The following is a 19060-nucleotide window of genomic DNA, read 5'->3' as shown; positions in this document are numbered from 1 at the left end:
GGTACCATTTTTACTGCTTCAATTAAAATTCAGCCAGCCATTCAATTTCACACACAAGATTTTTTGAGCCGTATACCTCAACTACTTTTGACACAGTCTTTGCCCTTAAAGGGGTTGTTCACCTTCCAAGCACTTTTTTTCAGCTCAGTTGTTTTGAATTTGTTCACCTGAAATAAAGACTTTTCTTATTTGCTTTCCGTCTTTTATTTTTTTTTTACTGTTTTAACAAAATTGAAGTTTAAAGTTGAATGTTCATGTCTCTAGTGTTTCAGTCTGGCAGCTCAGTGATCCAGGAGCATCTGAACTGTTACAATTTGCTACATTTAGTTGACTCAATTAGTTGATATATTTCTCCCCAGGTGTATCAATAAGATCACAACACAAACAAATAATACAAATTGAATTAAGGCAGATGCAAGGAAGATCATTGCACAAACATGGATAATGAACATTGTATTAACCCCAGACATCCCAGTAAGATCATAATGAATAATGAGCACTGAATTAACCACAGATGTGCCACTTAGCTCTTTGCACAAAGAGAATAATGAATACTGAGTGAACCCTCAGACATGCCAGTGCAATATCTTTATTGTCTAATTAATTAAGAAACTCTGGGGACTAGATGGTTTAGTGTGTCTTCAGGATCTGTGTTCAATATAAATGCTGTACTTAAATGAGAAGGAAAGGTTAACATTAAGTAAGCTTTATCAGAAAGGTCTATATAAATACACCAGTAAATTTTCAAAGTAATGCCACTCTGAGTCCTCTGTCCAAAAAAATAAATAAATCAGCATTTCTTTCCTACACATGGGCTTCTGTATCAGACTTCCTGTTTTCAGCCTGAACCTCCAGGGCTTGGGCTTGAGCATGCTCAGTTTGCTCCTCTCCTCCCCCTTTCTCCTGTACAGAAATTATTTTTAAAAATTAGAATAATTTAAATATAATGGACTCTGTGTGTTGCCATAATTCAGATCTTTCCGTTTAATCGATTTCCTCATAAGAGATCCCATATCTGTATCTCTCTCTACAAGTTATCTGTTTTAATATGGATAACTTTTCCATTGCTTTTGCTTTTGTCAGGCTACAATCCAACTGATATTATCACACCATCTTGGTGACTAGATGCTCTATTTAGGGAACTAAAGTATGTAAGGCATTGCAGGAGATAAATTGTGGCCATAGATTCAGAAAGCTATAATACAGGTATGGGACCTGTTATCCAGAATGCTCGGGCCTGAGCTTTTCTGGATAATGGATCTTTCCTTAATTTGGATCTCCATACGTTAAGTCTACTAGAAAATCATGTAAAGATCAAATAAACCCAATAGGCTGGTTTTGCTACCAATAAGGATTAATTATACATTAGTTGGGATCAAGTACATGATACTGTTTTATTGCTACAGAGAAAAAGGAAATCATTTTTAAAAGTTCGGATTATTTGGAGAAAATGGGGCTTTCTGAATAATGGGTTTCGGGATAAGGGATGCCATACCTGTACTAGTATCTGTTTCGCACATTTTTGCATTTTGTTGTTGTTTTTGTTACCATTTGTTTATGGTAATATTTATAAACTTTCTTATCCATAGTTTTGGAGTCTTAAAGGTTCACTGATAAAAGGAACAGACACCAGTCATGTTTATTAAGTAGTAAAAGTCCCGGTATTATTCAGGCAAATCATCTAGGTAGTTTATATGTACATTTTTGCAGAACACATCATCTGTGTTTCTGACCAGTCTCATTGAATTCTATGCATAAAACATTCAACAAAATATTATCCAACAAAGAGGATAAACTGCCTTACAAGTAATAAACGATTCATTCCAGTCTGAAACGTGAGGATTGTTCCAATTTGGCTCTGTTTATCTCAATACGCCAGACTCCAATGCCAAAAAGTTGTGAATTTCCTTTTAATTTGGTTGACATGGCTAACTATCATCTGCTATAATTGTTTTGCCACTTGTTTTATAAACAAAAGAACTGACAAAGCACAGCTGACCCTTCTCTTTACCCCCATTGCTTTCCTTTCCTCTGCCAAGTATACAGTTCAGTGTTCGGTCACCTGTATCTGTTGCTTTAGCACATTTTAAAATAGTTCTCAGCACCCGTCTTGTTCTCTGCTGCTTATTTTTAAGCTTCAAATATTGCCTGGCTCATTATTCTGTAAGGAGGTTAAGGCCTTCTCGTCAGACCAGAACTGCTCACCAATTAGAGTGCTGCACTTGGCACTGAATGTGTCATGCTTGCAAGCTTTCCTACTGTGATCATTTCTATTCATACTGTCTTATTAGACTTGTACAATAGACATGAATGTCACTGGGCACCCACTGTAAAGCCCCAAATAAATCTCCTAGCTGCCTTTTTATTTCAGCATTTCAGGATTTAGGCATGCATCCATTTTTTAAGTACAATTATAGTTATATAGTGAATAAAGAACCCCCTCTTGTAAACTATAAGGATATTATAAGTCACAGAGGAGTTCCAGGACCATATAAAAGCACAAGGCCGAAGGTGACTTCTAATATCCTCATATTTTATATACATTTTTTTTATTGTGTTTACAGAATAAACAGCAGATTTTGACAAAAGCTGTACAATGAATCACACCTATTCAGCTTTCTGAGCAAAAGTAATTGAAAGGAAAATTATATTGTTATTAAACAGTGATGCCACCTATACATTTTACCAAATTAAAAGACAGGTAAATTAGAACTACCTAACATCGTAACAACGTAAAAACGCTCATTAAATACACAAGGATCTTAAGAAATACATTCATACAGCAAGGAATGAAAGGTTATTAGGAAACTACATTCTGTGAACATAACGGTTCAACTACTGCAGTTTAGATTACATTTGTAGCAACCCAAGAGTACGTGATTTAAAGCTAGAATCAATAAAATCCCAGAAAATTTACCAAGCTTTTGCTTGAGATGGGGTTCTGCTGATTTAATCCTTATTGCTTCTTGCCAGCAGAGGTGATTTAAGAGGGACAGAATATCTGTTAATTAAGGGGTGGAATCTGCCAGCCAATTAAAGAACTGTAATTTCTTTGTAGAGGCGTAACACATCGAAATTAGATTTAAAAATACATCACTTTGGGAAATGGATAGCTCCTTCGGACCAAATCCTGGAGAGTCCAGGTGGAGTAGAGTATGACTCTTTCATTTAAGCTTCAAAAACGTCTCTAAGGCTAGTAAACCTTGCTTACATTTGGACAGCTCCATAAATAATGAAATAAGTCTACATTTAGTTGAATACATTTCAGACAAAAAGACTGTGCACCCAATCTCATTATCTTTTTGTACAATTGCCCTCATATTTAACAACAGGGTATACTTTATTTATTATAATACACAAAGTTTCAGAGAGTCGTGACAGAAATGACATCACTAAGCTCCAATTATAACCGATGACATCACTAAGCATAGTTTATATAGTGAATAAAGTACCCCCAGTTGCAAAATATCAGGATATTAGAAGTTACCTTGGAGTTCCATGACCTGTATAAAAACACTCGGCCTTCGGCCTCGTGTTTTTATATGGTCATGAAACTCCTCGGTAACTTATAATATCCTTATATTTTACAAGAGGGGGTACTTTATTTATTATAATATGATTATAATTTGATCTTTACATGAGTCATGTGACAGGAATGACATCAGAACTCACCGTTTATAACTGATGGCATCAGAACTCACCGTTTATAAGGAAATAATTTACAAGATATTCATGGCTTTTGTGTATTATAAGGATATAATACACAAAAGCCATGAATATCCTGTAAATGATATCCTATGACTAGTGATGTCATCAGTAATAAACTGTGAATAGTAATGTCATTTCTGTCACATGACTCAACGAATCTTGTGTATTATAATAAATAAAGTACCCCCTGTTGCAAAATATGAGGATATTAGAAGTTACCGAGGAGTTTCATGACCTATATAAAAAACACTTGTGTTTTTATATGGTCATGAAACTCCTCGGTAACATGATATCCTTATAATTTACAAGAGGGGGTACTTTATTCACTATATCATTTACAGACTCTTGTGTATTATAATAATATCTTGCAACTTATACAGTCACTAGTTTTACATTCAGCATAGTCTGCTCCTGTTGTAAATAAGCAGAATACCTTAGTTTTTTGTATAGGACTTTAATAAAGTATATTGGCCTGTGGCTTTGAAGAAGGCTTATTATGAAGCAACTTTCATGCATTTAACTTGTTTTGTAAAAACTACAATAAGTAATTATAGCAATGTAGAGAAATGTCTATTTTACTTTCCTATGAGAGAAAATATGCTTTTCAGGTTTCTTTCTCTCCTTTTTTTATCGCCCACACCACTTTTATTACATACATTTAAATGCAGTCCCTAGTTTTTAAAAAAAATATTTGCTTTCATCATTGTTAGTGAGTGCTGTTTTATTAAAGGGATACTGTTGAGGGAAAACACGTTTTATATCAGTTAATAGTGCCCCCCTCCCCTTACCCCCCAGCAGCCTAACAACAGAACAATGGGAACGTAACCAGATAGCAGCTCCCTAACACAAGATAATAGCTCCCTGGTAGATCTAAGAACAGCACTTAATACTAAAAATCCAGATCCCATTGCGGTGCATTCAGTTACATTAGTAGGAGAGTAGGAGAAACAACAGCCTGCCAGAAAGCAGTTCCATCCTAAAGTGCTGGCTCTTTCTGTAAGCACATGACCAGGCAAAATGACCTAAGATGGCTGCCTACACAACAATATTGCAACTAAAAAAAATACACTTGTTGGATTAGGAATGAAATGTTATATGTTAGAGTGGCTTATTTGCAGTGTAAACAGTGTAATTTAGAAATAAAAACGGCACCACCAAATCATGATAGTATCCCTTTAAGCAGACCCGATATCTATATAGTTTGGTCAGTCGTTTTGGTGTTTATTGGAATTTGGAATTATAAATAACCCTGATTAACTGTGTAAGTGTAACTAAGTGTGTATTATTCATATCAATGTGTTCCAATCCTCAGAGGATTCATATATATGACTGAAGACCCAAAAGATGGCGCCCATGAGCTCCGCTGCGCAACTCTGCATAAATAAGTGAGCATTCGGCCAGGGACACTTTCTGGAATAAAGCATAGAAAACAGTGAGGGGGACTATCTAGGGTAGTAGATGGGGTTTTTCTAATTGGGGGGATTAGTTCTCCTTTAAAGGACCAGTAACACTAGTTTTTTTTTATGTAAAAAATTAATTCCACCCCCCTCAAATAACACATCTATTTTGGACAAAGTTAATTTTTTTTATTGTTTTATGTATAAATACCTAGATAAAATCCCTCTTCCGGTTGTGCTCTTATTGAAAAGGCGATGGGGCGACATACATTCTCTTATGCGTGTGCTCTTTCTTTAAAACCGGAAGTTAATGGCTTCTGCTTCAGGAAAGATGTAAAGTCGTATTCTACATCACAGTTTGTATCAAACAGTTTGTATTGGGGGAGAGAGTGTTTGGGAGCACTACCCTTAGCAAGATTTATTTCTAAAGGGTTAGTTAATAATGAAAAGAGTGCTCTTGCTATCTGGGTTTCCGGCCTTCCTTGAAATATTTAGGGCTGACCTGTGCGCTGCCTTAATTCTCACAGCCTGTACTGCAGTAAATCAAGCTGTTGAAAGACACAGAGCGGCAGAAAACCCTTTGTAAAACAGAAGCAACTGACTATCGGTTTTAACAAGAACGTTTGGCTAGCAGGAGACTGGAACAAGCAGAAGAGCTTAGAATGCATGTCGCCCTATCGCTTTTTTGAAATGCAGCACAAAACAGAAGTGGGATTTTAACTAGGTATTCATGTATAAAGCAATAAAAATAATTAACTTTGTCCAAGATATATTTGTTATTTGAGGGCGGGTGAAATTATTTTTTTACATAACATTTTTTAGTGTTACTGGTGCTTTAAGGGTATTGCCATATTAGTATGGGCAAGCTTTTTGTCATCCATCCATGGAGCTGCTAATCGCCAAGACATAAAAGTGCTCTGAATGACTCCATGTGGCACTATCCTTACTGTAGTTTGGAAGGTGTGCTCAGTAATAACTTGGCTTTAATGGCACTCATTATTTGTTTGTTTCCTTAGGTTGTTATACTGTATGAATTTTGTAGCAATTATTTATTCAGCTAAAATTAACTGAATTCTAGAGCATCTCTGGTTCTGGAAATAGATTATGCTTTACAACCAATTCTGGATAAGCTACGGTAAGTTAACAAAGTGTACGTTTTGGAATGGTTCCTTAAAAATTGTCATCTGAATGCTAAGCAAAATACACAACAGGCACAAGTTTGAAGTCTGTCCAAGGCTCTTATTTTAGTCTGCTGTTACCTGAAGCCAAACCAGTAAAACTGTCTCTGAGGAAGCAAGGTTGGGTGCTGCTGACATTGGCTTGAGAAGTGTAACTGCAAACTACTGAATCGTGAAAAGAAAATCCCTTACCATGCTATCTGATCTGTCACTTCTACCTTTTTTTCCCTTTGGTAAGCCATGATTTGCATTATTTGTAAGGCTTAAATATTGCTTATCCAGGGAAGAATGGTACCTAATTAAGTAAGGTACCTGTGACACAGTCTCTAAATCTTCCTCCAGAAACTAAAATTTTGCAACATCTCGAGGAACAGGGTAATTTGCACACTTATGCTCTTTGTACAATCTGCTGTGGTGCAAAGATGCAATATATATTTGTGTTGTCTGGAGATGTACTCCCTTCATATAATAATCTCCTTGTATGTACTTTTAATAATGTGGATGTATCTTGAGTTGCTTTGAAAATGTTTGATGTTGGTAGGACTGTGTCCACTGTTTATAATGGTTTTTGCCATTTTTGCCTTTTATCAAATGGAAGCCAAGAATTTTTTCAGATTATTAAAACCCGCTTCAAACAGCCTGAAACTCTCAACAATCATGAGGGCAAAAAACATGTTCCAATTGTAAAAGGTACCATCTGCCATTGACTTTGACATGACTTTGACTGCTTAACTCCAGCTGAATCACTACGCCACGTGAACAGTTTTGTTACTTTCCAGATTGGCCACGTCTCCGCAAATCTTGGTTTTTGCTGGTGAATTTACAGATTCAGATTTTTTAGTAGCTTTGGAGTTTAATAAATCTCAAAATAAATTCGAGTTTTTTTCCCCTCTAAAAATTCTAGTTTTTCTGCATTAAAAACTCACCAGATATAATAAGTCAACGACGAGTTCCTTGACCATATAAAAGCATGAGGCCAAAGGTCATTCTAATAATATCCTCATATTTTCCAACAAGGGGTACTTTATTTATAACATTACGCAAGTTTTTAACTCATGTCATGTGACAAAAATGACATCACTAAGCTCCGTTTATAACTGATGACACCACTAAGAGACATTTTTAAGGATAAAGTTTACAGGATATTCATAGCTTTTGTGTATTATAGTATGATAAATTGGCATTAGATGGACATCACCTACTTTATTCAGATATTGTATATAATTAAAAAGTTAGTGTGCTGAGGAAACTCATTAGACATCACAACTGTATTTAAAATAACTTCCTTTATTTGCTGCTTATAAAAACAAGCATTGATTGGAAATACTCTAAAATGTATATGTGTTTTATAAGGTGCATCCTAATGTATTTTTATCAGAAACTACTCTTGACTACTCTGTTGTGGCTACTCTAATGTTGACTGGTTTGTTTTTCTTATCTAGGTCACCCATCATAATGCCATCTTTATGTACTTAAGAATCTCTTTATACATTTGTAGATTTTGTACTAAGATATTTGCTGGCCAGTGAAAATCGTTGTACCTGTAAGTCAAGCTGAACTAATAAAAATGATTGAAATATTCAAAGCAAATTATGTAAATAAATTATTCTCATTTATTCCATTTGGAGACAACGTGTTCATTTTAAAGATCCAGTTACTCTCTCATTTTAACAGGGCTTGTTCCAGGTTTCCTTTACGTATTCCTAATTCTACCTTTTCCAATGCCCAGAATTTCATTCTCGCTGGATATTGTATATGTACAATATAGGAAAGTATAAATTAATTTTTAAATATAGCTAATAAATAGGTTTTTATGGTAAATATATATACAGAAGGGAGTAAGAGCAACCTAGGGTTAACAAACATTGGGTATTAAAGACAAAAAACAGATCTGTAGTGTGAAGTTAATAAGTGGAAGTTCCCTAACATCATAGGAGTAAATCAAGCAGCATTAAGAAAATTGTTAGGATATACAATATAGCCAGAGGATAGCAGCCATTTGGTGGATTTCCCCTTCGAAAGAATATAATAATGCTGCACGGTATCCATGGCAACATATAAGCAAGATCTGTCTGCTGCAAGTTCTCGCGATAGCTAGACACTCTAGGAAGGATCCGGTATGAGTGCGGAATTAAGCCTCGCGATACTTTACCGAATGACGCACAACACAGAAGTGATTTAAATCACGCCTCCTAGGTGACTCATCCATTACGCCTTGACAAAGCCAGTATTGCGAAACGCACATCGGCGTTTTGAATCCACTTGATCTTAGCTTTTTATTGTTTTTAAAAATTGGGTTAAATAGCAATTGAAGGGGTGGTGGAGGGTTCGCTATTTCTTCTCTCTGAATACTAAACTTACAGGAGGCCTTGGATTTGTGTTTTTTTAGGCCATTATAGCTCTCTACAGTTTAGGGCTTAGATTAACATTTGAGACCACAGTCCCGGTTGCTCTGCCTTCTTTGCCTTTGTGGTGTCCCAGGGATTAGAAACAATTTAGGCAGTAGATTTGGGACAACATCACCCCTCTCCTTTTCCATATTCCTATTTCAACTCATGAACCTGAGTATTGTTTTTTAGTATTTATCCTAATTAATGCGGTTACCTTAATGAATCAATTTACCTGAGCTATATTTAATCATTGATTTAGTCCTGGAAAGCACTTTAATCTTTATCAATTAATTTCAAGTACAATTAAGATGCAGGTATAATAATCATTTATCAAATAACATTGCCACATTAGAAAGGAAATACATCCTCACCAGGGAATTCTAGCGATTTATAATTGATTCTACTGTGGGCACATTCATTTAATGGTTTTTTAAAAACTTTTTAAATCTATTTAATTTAATGAATTTCATTGCACTGCACTTTATCTTTAATCAACTTTAATTGTTTAATTTATTATTAACTTTATAATCAATTCTCAGCCCTGCACTTTATGATTTATAATTCATGTGATTGGTCTAATGACAATCAGAGGGATTACACTTAAATATATTAAGTCTTTAATTAAAAGGTATTAAAATTGTTTATTTAAGTAACTATTTAAGTGAGATTGTCTAAGCAGGGTATTTTCTCTTTCTCTTTGATAAATATTTTTCCTTTTTCTGGATTATAGTATGGAATAGTTTAAGGTTAAATTCCCTTTAAAAGCACACTTTAAGAACACTTTATGCAATGAACACTAGATGGCTCTCTTTAGCTGCAGTGGAATGATTCCTTACAAATGATAAAGGAAAGGTGATAGAGCAAGAGATAAAAAAAATATAGAGCATATTTGACTATCTTGAGTTTGAAATAAAATTAAATGAATAAAAGAAAAAGAGAAAGAATAGAAGCAGAGTTTCATAAATACTTTACAGCTATAACGAATAGAGACAAAGGAAGATAAATAAAGACAAAGACACAGGAGGTAATTGATGAAAACAGAAAAGTGAAGGATGAGTTGGTGCAACTAGAAAGAACATAGCTAGATTAGAGAGAGAAAAACAAAGGAAAGACTGAGAAATGAAGAATTAAAAAATGCGCACATGAAGAGGTCACTTTCAGGAAATCGAACATGTAAATACCGTTACTGAGAAAAATATACACAAACATGTTTTTGCTTGCACACAGGTATTCCTTTCAGCATACAATATAATCATACAACACAATGTATACCTTTTTTAATACAGTGAGATGAAATTCTTTTATGATTAATTTGCTTAAAGCTGGTAAATAGTGAGGCATGATACCATGGGGCAAATTTACGAGAGGGCGAAATGACACAGGAACATTGCTAATTCACTAACAGACGTAGAGGACAATTCGCTAGCAAAATAGTTCATCGCTAACAAAGCTTTTTCACCAGGCAAATTTTACTCCACAAATTCACTAAAGTGTGAATTTTCTATTACGTTACCCCTTTCACCAGAGTTTGCTTCGCCCAGTTATACCTTGCGAACTGATAAGATGAAGCTACATCCTCCTCAATCTTATGTCAGTGACATCATATCCTGTCATAAAAAAAGACAAACACTAGCGTTTTTTTAATATTTAAAAGTGGGTTTGTGTTTAAAATTTGTAACTTTTAAATAAATTAATGTTTTTAACCATTTGAAGGGCATGCCACATTTGTTTTAGGATGGACTCATGTCTAGGACAATAGAGGATCTCTTTTGTCTTTATTTTGCTTCCTTGGACATTTTTTATATGTGGCCACTTCAAGCAATTTCACCAGCATCACTAATAAAGACATATATGTACCCACCCTATTCAAAATCAAAATTAGCTATTTAGTGAATTTCCCCCCTGAGTATTAAGATGGTCATTAATGTTCAGATGGTTGAGACAGTTTGTCTGATATTGACCTTACTGCCTGGGTTTCAACAGACCTTCATGTGCTCCTGTACTGTTGCAGATGACCTGTACTGTTTGAAAATCTCATCCGAGGGTTCATAGCGTGTGCATATAAGTCCACAGCTATCTTCACTTCCTCTAGTTCCACTCCCTCTGGTTCCAATAGCCCCAATAAATGCAACAATGAAAAGTGGCTGTGTAAATGTATGGTCCATTTATACTGTATGCATATGTTTACCCCCACGCTATGATAAGTAATATATTGTGGATATTGTAATGTTATTACAGGACCTTCTTTTCTAAAAATGTAAAGTTGGTCACACATGAACTGGAAGCATCATGTCAAACCAACTATCTTGTACAGTACTTGTATTAAAGTGATTAAGTCACACTAGTGGATGACCAAACTACACTAATTGCAGGCAGTTGGTTGGATCTCAATGCAGAATTCTATAGTGTAAGGTCAGCCAATGACCTAACAGCTGCATGAGTCATTGACCATTCTATTTCTCTATTTTACCTGGTTGGATGTTTAACCTTGAAGGATTAACTTTTTTAAAGCCTTTGAACTGTATGAAAAAAATGTGTCTGGCTTTATTTTTGCACTTACCTATATTCTTGTCTTTGTTGAGAATCAGATTACTGCACCTGTTGCCTTTCTATATCAGATGACCTTTATTTTATGGCTGTTATTTCAGCTAGATTTGTATCAGTACTTATGTAATAGCACATAATTACTTAATCTGAATAAAATAAATACATGGGTCGGTATATACTCGATATATATTCTTTGCCAAGTTTAATTAATCACGCTTGGACACTATGGTGTTGGTTATTAAAGATACATATTTTTTTGTTCTCCTTTCTTTTTCTTTTTCTTTTTTCTACATTTCCTGTTTCAATTTCAGAAGTAATAGGTTTCTGTAAATCCGTATTGCCCTTAAAAATATTAAATATTGTGGATAGGTGCCAGGTAAAACATGAAACTACCTTTAGCCAGGAGGTTAAAGAGAAGAAATGGCAATTCTTATTCCACTTGCCAAATAAGACAAGAAGAGAAGGTAATTCTGCTAGAATAACTAATACCTAATATGCATTACTTGAATGAAAAAACAGATGTGAATTCGCATGCATGCTGTCCATATATATTGCTGATTTATATTATCGCTTAATGGTTATTTTTCCTTCAGTACTAGGGTTGATTCCAGCCTGGCCACTATCAGCAAGTAGTCCGCTGGCTTCCTTCCACACTTCAAAAACATACATGCAGGATAATTGGCTCTTGATAAAATGCCCCCCCCATGTTAAAATAACATACAAAATAAAGGCTAGTTTCATTCACGTGATAACTAAATCTCAGATATTCACATGCTGTCTGGCTTTGCTTATATATTCTGTCGCACTGGAGTTTTAGAGTGCCAACTTTGAGTGTAAATTAAAGGACACCTGTTGGGCAAAATCGCATAATGCGCTTCTGATGTCACGCGCTTCTGCATAATGAGCAAGTCACGCCATTTGCTCATTACCCACATGTATGTGCCCCAACATGACCGCTCATACCAGGAGCTCCCTCCCAGTGCGGGTGGCCAATTGTTGGTGGGGGTATATTAAAAAAAAAACAAAGTACTGTTACCTCCAACTGGAGTTCGGGTTCTATTAGTCCACACCTTTGTTTGAGAAATATGTTTTTTGCCAACAGGTGCCATTAAAGATATGCTGAGATGCAACATGTTTTATTTAATAGATGACATTCACCATAGACACTTGTGGTGCAAGGGCCTATAAAGATAATACAAAACCCATAATAAAGACATATAGACATATCTTAAAAGCAGCCCCTAATGCACACATACTTAGGGAATAAGATGTAGCAAGAAATGTAGTGAGTTTTTCAATTATTGTAATTCAACAATTTCCCACTATTACCATACGGTGTACATTATACTTTATATGGATCACCTTAGGTGTGCTTATGGGTGGGTACTCACAAGTGTTTAGCTTAGATGTACGCTTATCTGCAGGATCAGACTGTAGTTTTCAGGGCTGAATTTTACTAGTGGAGAAGCAGAGCTCAGACATATAGTGTAAAATCTTTTTATTACTTGTAAAAACAATTAAATGATTGCACTCACATTTGTGTAGATTAAAAATAGGCACATCAAATCCCTTTCCCTTGTCTGTGTGGTCTCCAACAATGACAGACAAGGGAATATTTTAAAGTGGGATTGCCTTCAAAAGATTTTTGTTAACAATTTTTTTTAACCAATTTGAGGGGCATGCCACAGCTGTATTAGGGTGGGCTCATGTCTAGGGCATTAGAGGATCTCTTTAGTCTTTATCTTGCGTCCTTGGAAATTTGGAATAATAAGTGGCCACTTCAAGCATTTGCACCAACATCTCTAATAAAGACATATATAAGACCTAAATGTACTATTCAAATTGACCTAAGCATAAGAGTACTAACAAAGTTTCGCTAGGCAAAATTGAACGCTATCGAACAATTGCTATGAAATGCTCGTGCTGATGAATTAACACTAGCGAAAGTTCGCCAGCTTTTGGCTGCTGAGACACAACTTTGCATTTTAGTGAATTAGCGTCTGGCGAAGTGGCCCTAAGTGTGGCAGATTGTTCGCTGGAGAAAATGTGCCCTTTAGTGAATTTGACCTTATGAATTAAATCTACATTTTGTATGAGTTTAACCATCTTGTAATATACTGCAACAACTAACAGGCAAAGATAAGCTAAGATCTTGCCCAAACATTTTTCTGGTTGCAATATTGGGAGTAACATGTTTCCTCAGTAACCTTGCCAAGCCATGAAAAAATAAATGTGCTAAGACACACAGGGGAAAACACAAGAGAGAAATATGAATGTAATTGACTTCACAAATCATAGTAAATATTAGGGCCTGTACCAGCCAGTAATTGTGTTAAAATTTCAGCGCTTATAGCATATTGTTAGGTTTAGCTATTCTTTGGATCCTTTTGAATGTTCATGACAACTGAATAGAAATGAGAAATTTTATAGAAATTGAATTCACTTCATATGCTAGGAATAAGAGAAAAGTAAAGAAAAAAATACATATAAAAGCAATTGTACAACAAGTGGAGTAAGTATGTTGGCCATAAATTCAATTGTATTATTATGATAATGAACTGTTGTGGAGTAGTTACAGAAAAGTGTTTTATGGAAATACAGAATAATTCATACAGTTTGGATGAAGCTACAGGAACAATGAATTATGGAACGCTTTTTCTCAAGTACATTTTTATCTCAGCAGCCCTTAGAATTCTGTTTCTTGCACACAGGGAAATATTGGCATTGGTTCACCATTAGTTTTGCCCTCCAGTTACACAGTATGCCATTTGTTGGCAATCAAATGCCTGCATTACATTTCTCTTAATAATGCTGCCAGTTATTGAAATTATTTGGGTAATTTTAATTTTTTTTCTGATATTTGCTGCCTTTTTTGTATAACTTTGGAATAATGTAGTTACCACTCTTAGGGGCAAATTTACTAAGCACCGAAAATTTGCCAGTGACAGCTTTGCAGGCAGCCCAACACTTTGCCAGGCGACAATTCGCTCAGACAATGCTAATTCACTAACATGCAAAGTTGCGTCCAGGGCGCCGAATGCTGGCGAAGTTGCGCTAGTGTTAATTCAGCAAGCAGAGCGAAGTTGCACTAGCATTGGCTAATTTGCATACTGCAGGAAGTTAAAGTAGGGGGGAAGCCGGTTATCCCAAAAAAATGTTAAAAACTGTGATTGATTTGGCAAACAAGTCTGTTGGGCAGTGTTAGAAGTCTTTATTTTGTTTTAACTATTTTCCTGTTTGCTTGTGATTTAAACAGTAAAAAAGGCAAAGTAAAACATGGTGTAATGTGTAAAAAGTCTTGCAAGGCCAGGGGGCAAAGCAGGATGAGTGAGTCCTAGTATGTACAAAAAGATAAAGGAAAGATATCGCATAAACCATATGCATAATAGAACATGCAGTTTTAAAACATGTAGAGACAATCGTGTCCACAGTGTTTATTCAACAAACACATAGTGTTATCTTTGGCTGGATTAACCTACCTAATCCTCATGGTGTGAAATGCTTACATTTTTTGAGCACATAAAGGGAACAATAGCCAGCCTAGTGCAACCCCTGCTAATGTAGAAAGTGCTATTCGAGCAAGCTTGTAACCATCACATTTATTGCCTACTCAGCTTTACCTGAGGCATAAAATTGAGTCATTATAGAGCAGGGTCTTGCAAGACTGTCACACTAACAAAATTGACATTATTATATGTTAATATAATATTGTATCTGATCAATCATAATAATCACAAGTCTGAGGATGTGTAGAATGGAATCAAAAGGTCAATGAAAGTGATTGCGTTAACATATAATTTAATATAAAAGTAAGTGTCCTCAATGTTATTGCATCTGTGGTTTCTTATTGATGCCGTTCTATTTTAAGTTAACGTGCCTGGTTTCCAAAGGAGCATATGTACAGTGGGAAACAGAATCAGTGATAACAATTTGTAGAAGCATAACCTTACAGTATACTGGGCAAGGAAACAAGTTAATGTTATCCAACTGCCATATAGAGTGCCAATTTTCATCACTGTTGTCCAACTTATTACATATGAAGTGCCAATTCTCAGTGTGAGGGCCACATTATATTAAAATGATAATATCATACAATGAAGTCTATTATGAATCCCTAGAGCAGAATGAGGACCATCCAGTTGGACAACCCTGTTGTAGATAGTTCTAAAATGATGAATTCAGCTGCTTATTTGGACATTTAATTCCTTTCCAGATATCAAATCATAATGTCATCTGTATCACATATATATTGTATCACATATATATGGGAAGGACTTCCCAATCTGTCCATGAAGCTCATCAATCCTATAATTCATGTGAATGTGGCACAGATCTTGTAAATTTTTATGGATTTTGGTGTAGCTTTGCGGTATTGTGGCATTCAGAATTTAGGTGGCTCCATAGAATCTCCAGCATGGAGTAGCCTGGTAGCAATTATACATCTGTAAAAATCTTTATACAGCACAAATAATTGGTGCAGTAGTGTTTCCCCTGAGAAACAGTGCCCTTTTGTTAAATTGAAAGGTGCAGTTCTCCTTAAAGTTACATTTTAACATAATTATAAGTGATATTCTGAAGGTCCCCATAGACGCTAAGATCTTTCTTTGATTATCATGAGGTTAGTGGGAATCAAACGATTGTGCAGCTAACGATTTTTTGTCCGACATCGGTCAGAAAATTGATCGACCAGGATAGAAAATTTTCATCGGTCACAGTGAAATCTATCTATTGTCCAATTGTTTGCAGGGGCAAGCAGGCAGGTACCCTCAGTTTTCCTGGCTTCAACTAGACAACATCACTTGAAATGGTCTTTTTAGTTGATGGACAAATCGTACATTTAAACAATCATTTCAAGATAAGCACGGTCTAACAATAATGAAAAGATCTTTTGAAAATCTTTCTGTGACCAGCTTAAAGCAATTTGCAATTGGTCTTCAAGTTTTTTTATTGGTTTTAGTTTTTTTTATTTGTTCCTCTGAAATTTAAAATTAACATATGTGATTTTTTGGGGAGAGGACACCAACTTTATTTTCAATTAAATGACTTGCATTAAAACTCATTGTTATAAAATCAGGAAGCACACCAAACCAAATACAGATGTGAATGTTTTATAAAGAAAACACATCGACTATTCTTTACCTTATTATTAATTATAATTATTATAATTATTTAATGTTTTCTATACCTCAGTAATGATGGGCTGTTGGAATTGCTTACAAGTGGCTTCAACTCTCCTACCTTGCAGATGATTTAAGCTGTTACACCTTGCATGATATTCCCTAGTGTAAAACTCTTGAGCTTTTCCAAGCGTACATTCTATCATGAAAGGCTGATTTAATGATGATCCTGCTCTGGTGTTTGGAGACAATATTGAAATGTACCCCATGGAGAAATAAAAGTCAGAGTGATCTGGTGTTTGGAGACTTGTGTTGGCAATCGTTTGTTCTCAAAACTTGGCACCTTCACACAAATTGTTGCAGTTATGCACCATCATTGTCATTTTTAATATTTCCTTGATTTAACATACTGTAGCTCTAATATTCTCTTTTTAGATACTGGCCACATTACATATTGGGAATTTAGTCTGCTTCACTGCATGCATTATTGAGTAGAGTTTTGTTTGGGGCCATATAGTGAAGCACCACTGAATACCTTTTGAATCTCACCAGATACTGCAAAAAAATAGTGTATTGTCTTGCTATTGATTACCTATTTTATTTATCAAGGACAGTGCATGCAGCTCGTTATAGCTTCTGCTAAATGGATAAACACCAATATATTTTACACTTTGTATTGGTTTTGTAATGAACTGCTGGCAATGAATTATGCAATAGATCAATAATTGTAACAGTTAAACTTGACTTTGAAAACTGCTTCTGCTCCCTGACACATTTAACTTAACAGATTCACACATTCAGACCCTGAGGGAGGAATGTGCTTCAAGCAAAAATATATATATATCTGTGTGATTTAGCGATTAACAATTTAAATGGTGGGAGTTTAGTTGTTTGTCATACCTGCTGGCCAATTTTTATGCGAACATCCAGGTTAAAGACAAATGAGTTCCATCTCCAAAGCCAGTACAAACTGTACTTTTATCTTGTACATACATTGTGAGAGAGTTAGTGTTGTAAAACAAGATATAATATGACAACCAAAGCATGTTCTTCTTAATAGCAGTGTTACTTAGATTCAGTTACGCTGCTAATTGAATGTCAGGAGGAGGAAAACCACAAAAGAGACCCCCGAAACCATACAATATATTTGCTTAAAATAGACAAAATGGAGCAGTGGAGACTTTCTAATTTCAGTACATTTTTTTCTTTTTATATGGTATTTGTGTATTTACAAGTAAAAGTTGTACTAAAGGGCAGTGGCAAGTTAATCAACATGAGATGATGATTGGTGGCTGGCTGAGAATGCAAAAGCCCGTCTAAGAGACTGGACATAGGGCTTTCCCTAGTACTTCAAATTAAAGGGAATCTGTTAACAATACACTAAAGACTCCTTTAAAAACCATAACCAAAATTAACTCTATACAAATTAGTGAGCGTGATGCCTGATTTGGTTGCTGGATACAATCCCAACCTTATTTGACATTTTAGTGAATTTTGTGGCATCTTTATTTACATTTTGATTGCCAATTTTTCTGTTAACAATACACTAAAGACTCCTTTATAATACCATAACCAAAATTAACTCTATACAAATTACTGAGCATGATGCCTAATTTGATTGATGGATACAATACCAACCTTGTTTGACGTTTTAGTGAATTCTGTGGCATCCTTATTTTTATATACTGCGAATCACAAGACTTTTTTTGGATTCGGACAAATTTGGTTAGACCTAATCCAAAAGTTAACATATATTTTCCCAGATTATTAAATTTTTGGGACATTGACTCTTTTTTCCTTTTGCTAACTAGGTCTTTGATTTAATTGTTGTGTGGATAGCAATAAATTGCACATTGGCAGTCATCCTGCATATTGTCCTTTTGTCCTCCAATTTGAATTTATACATTGGTACACATAGGTGCATGGACGGAGCACCTGAGAGACAGCTGGACTAGCTACATTACGCTTATATGTGTATAAACTACTGATTGATAGGGCTTTGATTTGTTTCACTAGTCTGCCAAAGCTTTTGTTTAGGTTTCACTGTGAGCCTTAGATAATGATTGATTTATATACAAATTTAGTTCTTTATAGATGTGCCAATTTGAAATGGCCATTCAGTTGGTATTAATTCTTATTTTGTATAGTTATTTAATTATGGTACTCAATATTATAAATTTATATGTTAAGCTAGTTTATAATTTTGTAATTTTTTCTTTGTTTTTAAGTGTTGATAATCTTGCACTGCCATAGATACTGTCTGAAAAACAAGCAACAAAAAGTACGATGACCCTCTTGAACCTTTGCTTTGGAAAGATGGAGAATCTTAATCTACCATATGTGGTCATTTATATTTGATCTCATCAATAGTGATGGGCTAATAAATTCGGCTGGCACGAATTTGTGGCGAATTTCCATGTTTCACGGGGTCAACACTATTCAGATGCCCATTGACAGCATCAAAATTGACGCAAGCGACTTTTTCGTAAATTTCAGTTTTTCACAATTTTTTCGCAAAAATTTACGATTTTTGTGAAACTTTCAGATTTTCATGATTTTTTCGTAAAACTTTCAGATTTTCACTGCTTTTTCGCTATTTTTCTGCCGTTTGGAATTTTAGGTGAAATTCGCCCATCGCTACTCATGAACACATTGTTGCATTCAAAGTTAACAATGCTGTGGAACTCTTGCTGCTTTAATTAAGGGTGCAAACTAACATAAAC

The sequence above is a fragment of the Xenopus laevis genome, chromosome 1S (assembly GCF_017654675.1).
Source record: "Xenopus laevis strain J_2021 chromosome 1S, Xenopus_laevis_v10.1, whole genome shotgun sequence".
Lineage (NCBI taxonomy): Eukaryota > Metazoa > Chordata > Amphibia > Anura > Pipidae > Xenopus > Xenopus laevis.
The sequence above is the reverse complement of the archived record's forward strand: the minus strand, read 5'-3'. Positions refer to the sequence as shown.